Raw genomic sequence first — 10,883 nt, 5'->3', positions numbered from 1 at the left:
TATACCAAGGAGATGTTCGAAGTTTATGCTTTCACTCATCATCTAACAAACGGTTTTGCTTTTATACAAGATCACTTCAAGAAAGGTAGGGCTACTCACATTAAAAAGATCCAAGCATTCCACAAATACTTCGAAATTATTTATAGACTTATGATCTTAGTCAAACCATCTGCAAGGCTGCATATACTTTAAAAGATAAGCTCTTCAAGAAACTCCCTGATTTAAAAACCCCTTCATATGTTAAGTATGAAGACAGGTATGAGTTTGTTTTAAACTTTCACACACTGAGGTTCCCATGTTTTCCAAGTGCTGATTTAGCTTTAGCACTCCGACCTCCTTTCCCAGTCTGGTTCGTCTGTGGACCTTATTTAACTCTTCTCAAACAAGATAATCAAAAACTTGCCAAACGGGTAGTTTCGACTAAGCATACTCTAGATAGTTTCAAAGGCCATCTTCATGTCGTTATAGAACACGATTGTGTTCTTTCTCCAATATATGAAGGTGTGGAATAGGAGGATCCTTTAGACATATCCTTTCATGCCTCTTTTATATATGTTCTCTTAACTTTAATTATGTGGTTCACACATTTCCTCTCAATTGTTAATCGAAAGCATTATATTAGAGACAAAGTAGATGCTGCGGTGAAGAAGCTCGCTTCTTCAGGCAATGGTGGTGATCAAGATGAAGAGGCTAATCTCACGGAAGTAGCAACAACAAAGGTACTTATACACTTTTAACTTTATCATTTACATGTATAGCTTTAAAATTCACTTATACTTTTTCGATTTACATATTAGTAGGAAACCCCTTCCAACTCCCTAAAAGAGAATGGCGAGTAATCCTTAACCTGAACAAGTTATAGCAGAATCTGAAGATATGTCACCAGATACTTCGAACCCTGCTAAGAATAAAATGAAGTTAACCACATTTGATTTCGCTCCTCCTCAAAAATCCATAAAACTCAAGCAAAAGAAGTTTCCTGTCCAAAGGGTGATGAATATTGATCCCGAACCCACTACTGCGGCATTTAAGCATGTCGAAAATTATAATTCCAGTACTGGTGATGAGGGACTTAAGGTAATTATACCTCTAATTTACTTTCTTGTTTGTCATGCTTTGCACATAACTAAAAGTATATAATTTTTCTTTTTTTGCAGGGTGATCAAACTGGCACTGCAACTTCTAGCATACAGTATGATGTCCCTTTGAGCATCAACTCTCCTTCTGTTCATCTTTTGTCCAACAAAGGATCGAACAAAGGATTCAACAGTGAAGTTAATAAACTTTCCGAAGTTCAACAAGATGTCGTTCCACCCCCTGTTTCTCCTCATCACTCTGAATCAACTAAAACTGACAATGATGATGGAGATATTGAACACTTCAACATGGAAGTTCAAGAAACTGAAGACGAACATGTGTCCAATGCCAACAATAATCCTCAATATGAAGAAGATCCCAAAGAGGACAGTCCTCAACCAAAATATGCTACTGATGCTACTCAGTCGCTTGGGATTGTTAAAGGCTTCAGGGCTCTTTCGACTGATACAAATGCTCCTCTTACTTCAGTAGAGTTAGAGAACTTGAAAAATACTAAGCTTGATGAGTATTTAAAGGCTATAATAAGCGCAAGGAAAAGTTATATGTCTAATTCCTCGACTGCTTCTGGTGGTCATCTTGGTATCAAACCTACTGCCTAGATCCTTCATAAAATTAGAGAAAAATTCTTCGACATCAACTTGATTCAATTGCTGAAGCATAATGCAAGTTCTTGCCATGGAATCAAGGAGTTGTTGAAGCAAGTAGACATCTTAAATGTTTTTCCAGAGGTAGCGAACATTATTGTCGAGCTTGGGTTCCTCGTCGAACATGTTACTGCAGACCTTTTGTGCAAGCAAGAGGCTATGGCCAAGATAGAAAACAAGGTGGAGTCTCAAGAAGCAGCGTGGGACGAAGCCACTAACTCTACCAATAAGATTGAATATCTAGGACAATCATTTTCAAATAATCAAGAGGAGTTTGACCTTTGTGCTACCAACATTGTCTGGAAGGAGCAAATTGTTAATCCTATGTTTGTATGATTGACATTAATTTTAGTAAAACAAATTAGATAACAACATGTTAAATAGGATGTTTCAACTTGAATCTAATTTATGTTGAACAGAATGTTCTATCAACTGCAATTGAAGAAACATGTAGAGAAAGATGTCCTATGCAGAATCATCTGACATCGTGATTGTGTGTTAAGTTGGGCTTTTGGAATCTGTTTTAATTGTTTTAGATGCAGAATATTCTAGGAATATTATGCAATCCAATATGACGCTTAATTTAAGGATAAAAGATTTTAGCTGTTTCTTAAGATGTATTGATAGTTTCTAAATAAGGAAATTATTTAGAAAATTAATGTTTGAAGACCTATTTTTAAGGAGAAGCTTTTGCAGATCTTTAGCAGTCACCTTGCTACGTTTTCAAGCCCTAATTCAGCCCAGAAGTGTGCTATATATAGTAGACAACAAATCTAGAAGAGTAGCACTTACGGTGGAATAGATTAGGGTTTATGTGTTAATTATGAGCCTCCCTACTATCATTCTTGATAGAAGATCAAGACTATTTCTGAGTTGTAAGTTATGTCATTCATTCATAAGATTTTAAGCATTGAATGTTTGTGTGTCACTTATGTATCGTTGATACATTTATCTTAGTGTGTGTTTCTTGGTTCTCAATCTATTGTTCTTAATCTAAGCTTTTATGCAAGATCAAGTATTCTTTTTTATTAAGAGGTTCTTAATCTAGTATCGCTTATAATTGAAGATTGAGGTAAAGGGCTGTCAATATCAGTAACTAGGATTGTTATTGTGAGACATCACTCCGGTGATTGCAAGTGAGAGGGGTTTCTCATATCTAGGAGGTTTCTAGGTAGAAGTTGAATTGGATAGAGATTAAGTGAGAAGTTGGAAACCAGAGGTTGTTTAGCTTTGAATTGATACTACTAATAACGGATTTCCTTCATGGCATGGTAGCCCCCATAGTAAGTGTTGTTGTACACTGAACTGGGTTAACAATTCTATATGCTCTATTACTTTCAATTATTGTTTTAAATAATGATTATACTTCCATTGCATGTTGTTCAGAGATCAATGTCTTAACATCTCTTAAGACATCTTAGATCCGACTACCAGAATTTCACAAATAAAAGAACAAGCAAAATTCGGAAAGGTAAAGAGCGTCACGACGTGCTCGAAAATATTAATCGCGAGGAGCTTAATAAAGAGATTAAGCTGGGAATTTATTAAGTCGAAGGGCCCCAAAATTAGGGACCGAAATTGATACCCATATTCTCCAAAACTCCACAGTCGAACGTCGCTTATCAGTGTCTACGGAGAAGTATGATCAGATGAAGGCTTCGCTCCCAATTGATTTCCATGCTTAGCTGCTCCTTGTAATATTTGTCAGTTTTTGTAATGACTTAGGCCTTTTTGGCATTTTGTTTTACCATTTTTGCTTTAAAATTGTCCGTACTTTTACTTTGTTCTTATTTTAACTTCCTGAAGTATAGGCTTATATTTTTTTAAATATTTTCCATTTACTCTCATGAGTCTTCTATCTTCTGATAATTCTTCAATTTCGTAAGCATTATTCGAAAAGACTTGGACTATTTGGAAGGTTCTTTCCCAATTTGGAGACCATTTGTTCAATGTTAAATCTTTTTGATCAATGGGTAGGATTAATTTCCATACTAACTCTTCAGTCGAAAAAGTTTTAGATTTGAACTTCTTATTGTATGATTTTTCGACTCTTTTCTTCTTCCTTCTTAGTAATTCTAAGGCATTCAATCTCTCTTCATCCAAATCAACTAGTTCATCAACTGTCATGTTCCAATAAGATTCGAATGGGATTTCACACTACCTTTGAACCCTAGTTGATTGGAGACATATATCGACTAGTAAAACAATGTTATGCCTATAAGCCAATCGAAAAGGAGGGACATATGTTGCTTCCTTAGGGGACGTTCTGCAAGCACAAAGAATTTGATCTAAAGTTTTATACTAGTTCTTTGGCTTCTTTGCCACATTATTCTTTATTAGACCAAACACTACTTTATTTGCTGCTTCGACTTGACCATTCTCTTGGGTATAATAAGGCGTGGATGTCAATAATTGAATCCATACTTCCTTGGCAAACTCTTGCAATTTTCAACCATTGAACACTGATCAGTTTTAATTGTCCCAGGGATTCCAAATCTATAGATTATGTGTCTTTGGATGAACTCAATGATTACTTCTTGATCCATGATCACCAAAATTTATTTCCGTTGTTCACCAAAAGTTAATCCATGTTCACCAAAAGTTAATTTCCACATTTTAATATTTTATTTCCGCTGCTTAGACTTAGAAAAAATTTTAAATCTCTGATTAATTTGTCAAAGTTTTTAAAAACCCATGTTTTCCCAAACCACACAATTCACCTCCTCTTGTGTGTGAAGTCTCAAGTCCAACATTGAGGAGATAATACACGAGAAAAAGAATGACCTGTTGTAAAAAGATGTTGAATGGTTAAAGTTTTCGGAACTCACGAATAAAAGAATGAACTCATGGGAGAAGAGCATGTTCTGAATGGTAAACGAAGAAAAGGAAACATTTTAAAAGAGGGTCAACCTTTTATAATGAAATAAATAGCAAATCAATGACAGAGGCCAGAAGTGGAGAGGATATATAAGGGTGATGGATTAACCATCATTTGGAATATAAGAGAGTCAGATGCACTAGAATACCCTTAATAGGGAAACCATGCCCTAACCTATAGATCTTGAGCCTGGTGTCTAGGAGAATGGTGAAACATTTCAATGATGAGAAAACATTTAATGCACTTGTTCTCCACTACTTATGTACCAGGACTTTCCCACTTCTCATTAAGGTATGGCACATTAGCCATATTCTGGCCACGTCTTTAAAAGACTTCCTAACTAGTAACTGTTTTGGACCGACCAAAGATCCAATGCAAGGTCCCAACGATACATGGCCCAATTAAAACTATCCAACACATATAATCACCAGTTATGAGATCTAAGGGACACTTTTTGTATCTCTATCTTTCAATACACTCGTCTTGGACTCTGTAACTGATTTAGGTGTTAGACTACTAAACTTGTAGTTCCAACCCGTATCATCGTATCAAAGATCAACATTAATGCTTTCAGAGTCCTACATCATTAATCAACACCTATTCTGGTTCCAGAGCGGAAAAAAATGCATATTATTATCCAATGTCGTACTATTAAATCATTTGTTTTGGATTTTTCAAGAAACTAAATGAGGTAACTTGAAGGCCAAAGTAACCACTTTTAAATATGTCTCAATCCAAAGTTAGTTCAAATATTTGTGGTTAGCATAGTCAACTGCTATGATAATTCACATTGGTTCTACAAGCAAAGCATTATGGAGGCTGAGATAAAAGACAAACAAAGCATTATGAGGATTTCAAGGATTTTTTTTGTGGTTTATGGTGGTGTATGTTCTTCTTAAAGCTCTTTAAAATTATGGAATAGCCTGTTGCTAGCATGGCTAGATTTCATGCACTACGCCAAAATTAAGCTACTAAAGCGCAGCTACTAAAGCGCTTTTACATAAAAGCGCTCTCGTAGGTTTCGCTAAAAACAAAATTAATAAACAAAGGGAAAATGATGAAAAAAGCGCTCTGGTAGGGGGGGGGGGGTATGAGAGCGCTTTTGAAAAGCGCTCTGGTAGGGGGGGTGTATGAGAGCGCTTTTAAAAAGCGCTTTGGTAAGGGGGGGGTATGAGAGCGCTTTTGAAAAGCGCTTTGGTAAGGGGGGCTATGAGAGCGCTTTTCAAAGCGCTCCTATAGGGGGGTTTAATGAGAGCGCTTTTTAGTCAAAAGCGCTGGTATAGACCAGGCTATGAGAGCGCTTTTCAGAAGCGCTTTAGTAGCCTTTATTACTAAAAATTAAAACCAAAAACACGCGTTACTGTTTCTCACTTTCTCTCTTTCGTTTTCTGTTCTGGAACCCTTCTGTCCACCACTGTTCTTCATCCAGTACTGCACGCGAACCCTTCTGCCACCACCATCGGCCACCACCGTCGGCGTCCCTCCGTCAGCTTCTCCTCCGTCACTCGTTTTCTCCACTGCCGGTGAGTTTTAGGCGTCACTTATTTTAATTTTCAGTGAAAATTTTATTTGGTATCAAAGATTGAACTTCTGCCTGCAACTTGTTTGATGAAATGCCTGAAAGAAATGATTTGAGTTGATAATTGTTGAAATGATTTGAGTTGTATAGCTACTGTTTTCAAGGTTGTTTATTTTCATTTTATTAGTTACAATTGTGAGAGCCATTTGATTCTTCTTCAGCCAAAGTGTTGCTGTGGGAGATAACACTCGGAACTGCGTATTTCTTGGGGCTCAAACGAACTTACAAGCTCGCTCTCAAGATTCAACGGAAACTCGTTAGCCCTAAGTACCCAAAAACCCGTCGATTTCTTCACAGGTTCGTTTCTTCTCGTTTTTCATCAACTTTTCGGTTATGGGTTATGTGATATTGTTGTCGAGATTCTTGATTCTCTTGCAAAATGATTGTTTCGTTGTGATTTTTGCTGAATAGAACTTCTTGAGGTTAAATATTATTAGTTTTAGATTATTAGTTTTTGATTCTCTTGCTGAATAGACAAGTCTGTATACAAATTTATTGTCATATTTCTTCATAGCTAAATACTATACAGCAATGTACCAGCTCCTTTGAATTATTTTGTACTCAAACTTAAAAAACAGACAAACTAACATATGTAATGCCAATTTTGCTTCTGAATTAAGGACTTGTTGATTCATGAATCTTTGAAACTTTGAATTGGTCATATTAGCAAGATTCATATATTATTCAATTGTATTAAGTATCTAAGGTAGTAGTAATGTATTCTATTATACGATGACTTATTATTGTCTCTTTATATCTGCAGAATCTGAATCTCTAAAAGAAAATTGCTTAACCTTGTTCCCAATATATCACCACTCTTCTTTCTCCTTGTGCTCTTAACTATACTTAAGTATACTTAAGTTAGGTTGTTATGCTTCAGGTTTTGTTGACTTATTGGAACAATGTTTCGTGAGGTTTTATATAAAAGTATAAGTTTTGAAGTTCTACTGTTATTTTGATTACATGAAAACTTTGGCATACTATTTCGTGAGGTATATTTATATATTTACTTATTTGTGGGATTGAGAATGAAAATGCTATCTTTATTCTAAACCATGATCGTTGTGCACTATGAGCATGTTTGAATGTAATACAAACATTTCAACTCTTCCTCTTGCTATTTTGTAAATTGAAAAAGGTGTCTTAGTTTGGTCTTGGATTTAATGTATGAGTTCATATTGATGTCTCTACTTTATTGCAACTTGGTTTATGGAATTCTACAAGTTTTGAAATGGATTGAACTATATTAAAACATGCTCATATATTAAATTGACTTTAAGAGATAAGAAGGAAATATCTATATTTGTTTCTGAAATGCTCATATAGTATAGTACTTATTCAATTTTGGTGCATATTCTCGTTTTGTACATAACTTTTGAACCATGTATCCGTTTGTCGACTTCTTTACATGTAACTATACTATTTTGACGATTCCGGAGCTGCTCATGCACTTATATGTTCATTTCGGGACTGTTTTTTTATCGGTTTTGCTTCTGCCCGTAATCAAAAGTCGGGCTTAGGGTCTGAATTTCGGAAAACCGACTTTATTTTTGAGTCCGTGGGGACGTTTTACCATAGCCATGTAAATTTCGTTCAATTCCGACAACTTTATTTTTTTACGCTTATTTTGATTTGTACCGATTTCGTTTCCGATTTACTTGTACATGCATGGTTTGACTTCCATTTTACTTGTATAGATTGTTAGCTTATTAATAGTGTACTAATGTGCTTTAGTTTGTTTGATACAGGTTAAATGGCTCCGGATAGAGATGCTCCACCTGAAAACTCACAAGAAAGAGATGCTCAAGAAAGAGATGCCACGGATACAAATGCTCCACCTGATACTGAAGCAAAAGAAGTTGCACGAGGCATCACTATCATGAAGGGAATCGTTCGACATAGAGACCAAGGATTAGTATACCGATTGGAATGGAATTCTGATAAACAAGCAATCGGTCCTAATTCTGCAAAGTTGACAAGTTATATTGGTACACTTGTTCGTATGCATATTCCGGTCTCCGTAGCTAGATGGAATCTGAAAAGCGAAGACTTGGATGCGAAAAAAAAAAGCGATTTGGGACGAGCTTCAGGTATATATCATACATGGTTAATTGTTGTTATTATCTTGATGATAAATTGTTTAAATTACTTATACTAACACACTATGAGTATGTTTTTTTGCAGAGGACTTTTGAGATACCAGATGATCGTAGACGCTACATACTTGGTTTGGCCGGCAAAAGATATAGAGGGTGGAAAGCTTTTTTGACAAACACTTATCTTAAGGATAAAGATGGAAACTTTCTTGAAGAGGCACCGGGACGGCCAAAAAAGTATGAGATCTTAAAGCCCACCCTATAAGAGCGCTTTTACAAAAGCGCTTTAGTATGTTGCGTTTTTTTTTTATTTTTTACTCTCACAGGTGGGCCTATCACAACGCTTTTCTGGAAAAAGCGCACTTAAAGGGGGGCCTACCAGAGCGCTTTTTCCTGAAAAGCGCTCTTAATGGGGGGCCTACAAGAGCGCTTTTTCCAGAAAAGCGCTCTTATAGGGGGGCCTACCAGAGCGCTTTTAAAAGCGCTTTCGTAGCCTACGCCAGCGTTGGCTTTGGCAACGCTTTAAAGCGCTGTTAAAGGCCAAAAAAAGCGCTCTTGTAGCTGTTCTGTGTTGTAGTGATGTATGTGAAATTAATGCAATGATCTTATATATGAGAAAATTGTTTTGGACCGAACAAAGACCCAATGTGAGGGCCCAACAATGCATAGCCCAATTGAAACTATCCAACACATATAATCACCACTTGTGGTTAGCATAGTCAATTACTTTGATAATTCACACTGGTTCTACAAACAAAGCATTATGGAGGCTAAGATAAGAGACAAACAAAGCATTATGACGACTTCAAGAATACTTTTTTGTGGTTTATGGTGGTGTATGTTCTCCTTAAAGCTCTTTAGAATCATGGAATAACCTATTGCTAGATTTTATGTCTGAGAAACTAATGCAATGATCTTAAATATGACAAATTTCTGATTGAAATGTTGATCTTAGAATCTTAATTTACTTATGCAATGTCAAATCACATTGAAGATTTATATTATAGCTGACCATGTGACAAGAGAATATTAAGGACTTCATTTTCCTTCTTAAAATTTAAGAATGGTTAAAATTGAGTTTTTCCAACTTTGTTTTTGTTATAACATCAACTTCCAACAAAATCGTGCAAAATACAAGTCATCCGTTTCACACGTGCTTATCAAGTGCTTTGTACAAGTACATTGCAAAGATCTCAAGTTTCATATTGATTGGAGATAGAGTTTTAAAAGAGTTTATATAGAATGATATCCATCACCTTGTAAACTGGTTTTATAAGGATGCGTTAGGTTAAAATATAATAAAATATCATGGCTATCAATCAGATATTTGATCGTCCACTATTTCAATCCACGCACCAAACCCATAAAAAATACTGGGCGTGAGAGGTTGTATTGAAAAGATCCCAAGTCCCACATTTGTTGGAGATAGAACGTTGAAATAGTTTTTATAGAGTGACATCCCTCATCTTATAAGCCGGTTTTATAAGGATGAATTAGGTCAAACTTTAATAAGGTCGAGTTTCACATTGATTTGTAAATTATAATTTAATTATAAATAATTAATAAAATATTTATATTTATGAGTCAGGTCAAACTCTAATAAGGTCGAGCTTCACATTAATTTCTAAATTATAATTTAATTATAAAAAATTAAAAAAAAATTAAAATTATAAAGAATTAATAAAAAAATATTTAAAATTTAAATTTAAGAACATTACATATCTAAAAATAATTTAGTTTATATGAAATATAAGAAAAAAACTTCAAACAATAATATGTATTTGTAAATAATGGGATGTAAAATAAATTATAGAAAGAGGAACTTTTAAAAAATTAAATTATTTTTATTATAATATTATAATTTGAGAAGTCAATTTTTATACAATTTTTAATATCTAATGTTCTGTTTTACTTTTAATATTTATCTTTTTTATGACATATTTTGATACTTTTTGTCCTTTATGTGTTTAACAAAGCAAGTTTAAAAATAAACAATTTTTAAAATAAGTCATCATAAATATTTGTTGCATATTTTTACCTGAAAGTATCAATTTACAAAAAGTACAAAAAAAATTTGATTGTTGCAAACTTTATTTATAATAAATAAATATTGAATAATCACCGTTAGTAACTTTTAGTTTAGAAAAATTATTTCTTTATAAAAAAGACCGCTAAAGATATATTCATTTCAACTTTATGGGGTGTTCAGAATTTATTTTATATTCATATTTGTCCAATTTTTAATATTTACCAATGATAAATATGTAGTAACTACATTTTTAACGTTTATTAATAATTAATATTTGTGTCATTTTAGTATTATTATTATTAATATCTTTTTAGTCAGTGGACAAAGTGGAAATAATCAAACAAACAACTGCGAGGTTTCCGCCTCCGGTACTCTATTTTATTTGCAATATTAAAATGTTTTTTTCATTACTTTTTTTCAACCTCTCATCAAAACATATTTTAAATAAATGAATTTTTAGAAATAAGCCGTTACATATCATATATAACAATTTCTCTCATACATATTTTAAATTTTTATTTTATAAAAGTAGAAATATCAATTACCAAACATGTTTTAT

The sequence above is a fragment of the Vicia villosa genome, linkage group LG3 (genome assembly GCF_029867415.1).
Source record: "Vicia villosa cultivar HV-30 ecotype Madison, WI linkage group LG3, Vvil1.0, whole genome shotgun sequence".
NCBI lineage: Eukaryota > Viridiplantae > Streptophyta > Magnoliopsida > Fabales > Fabaceae > Vicia > Vicia villosa.
The sequence above is the reverse complement of the archived record's forward strand: the minus strand, read 5'-3'. Positions refer to the sequence as shown.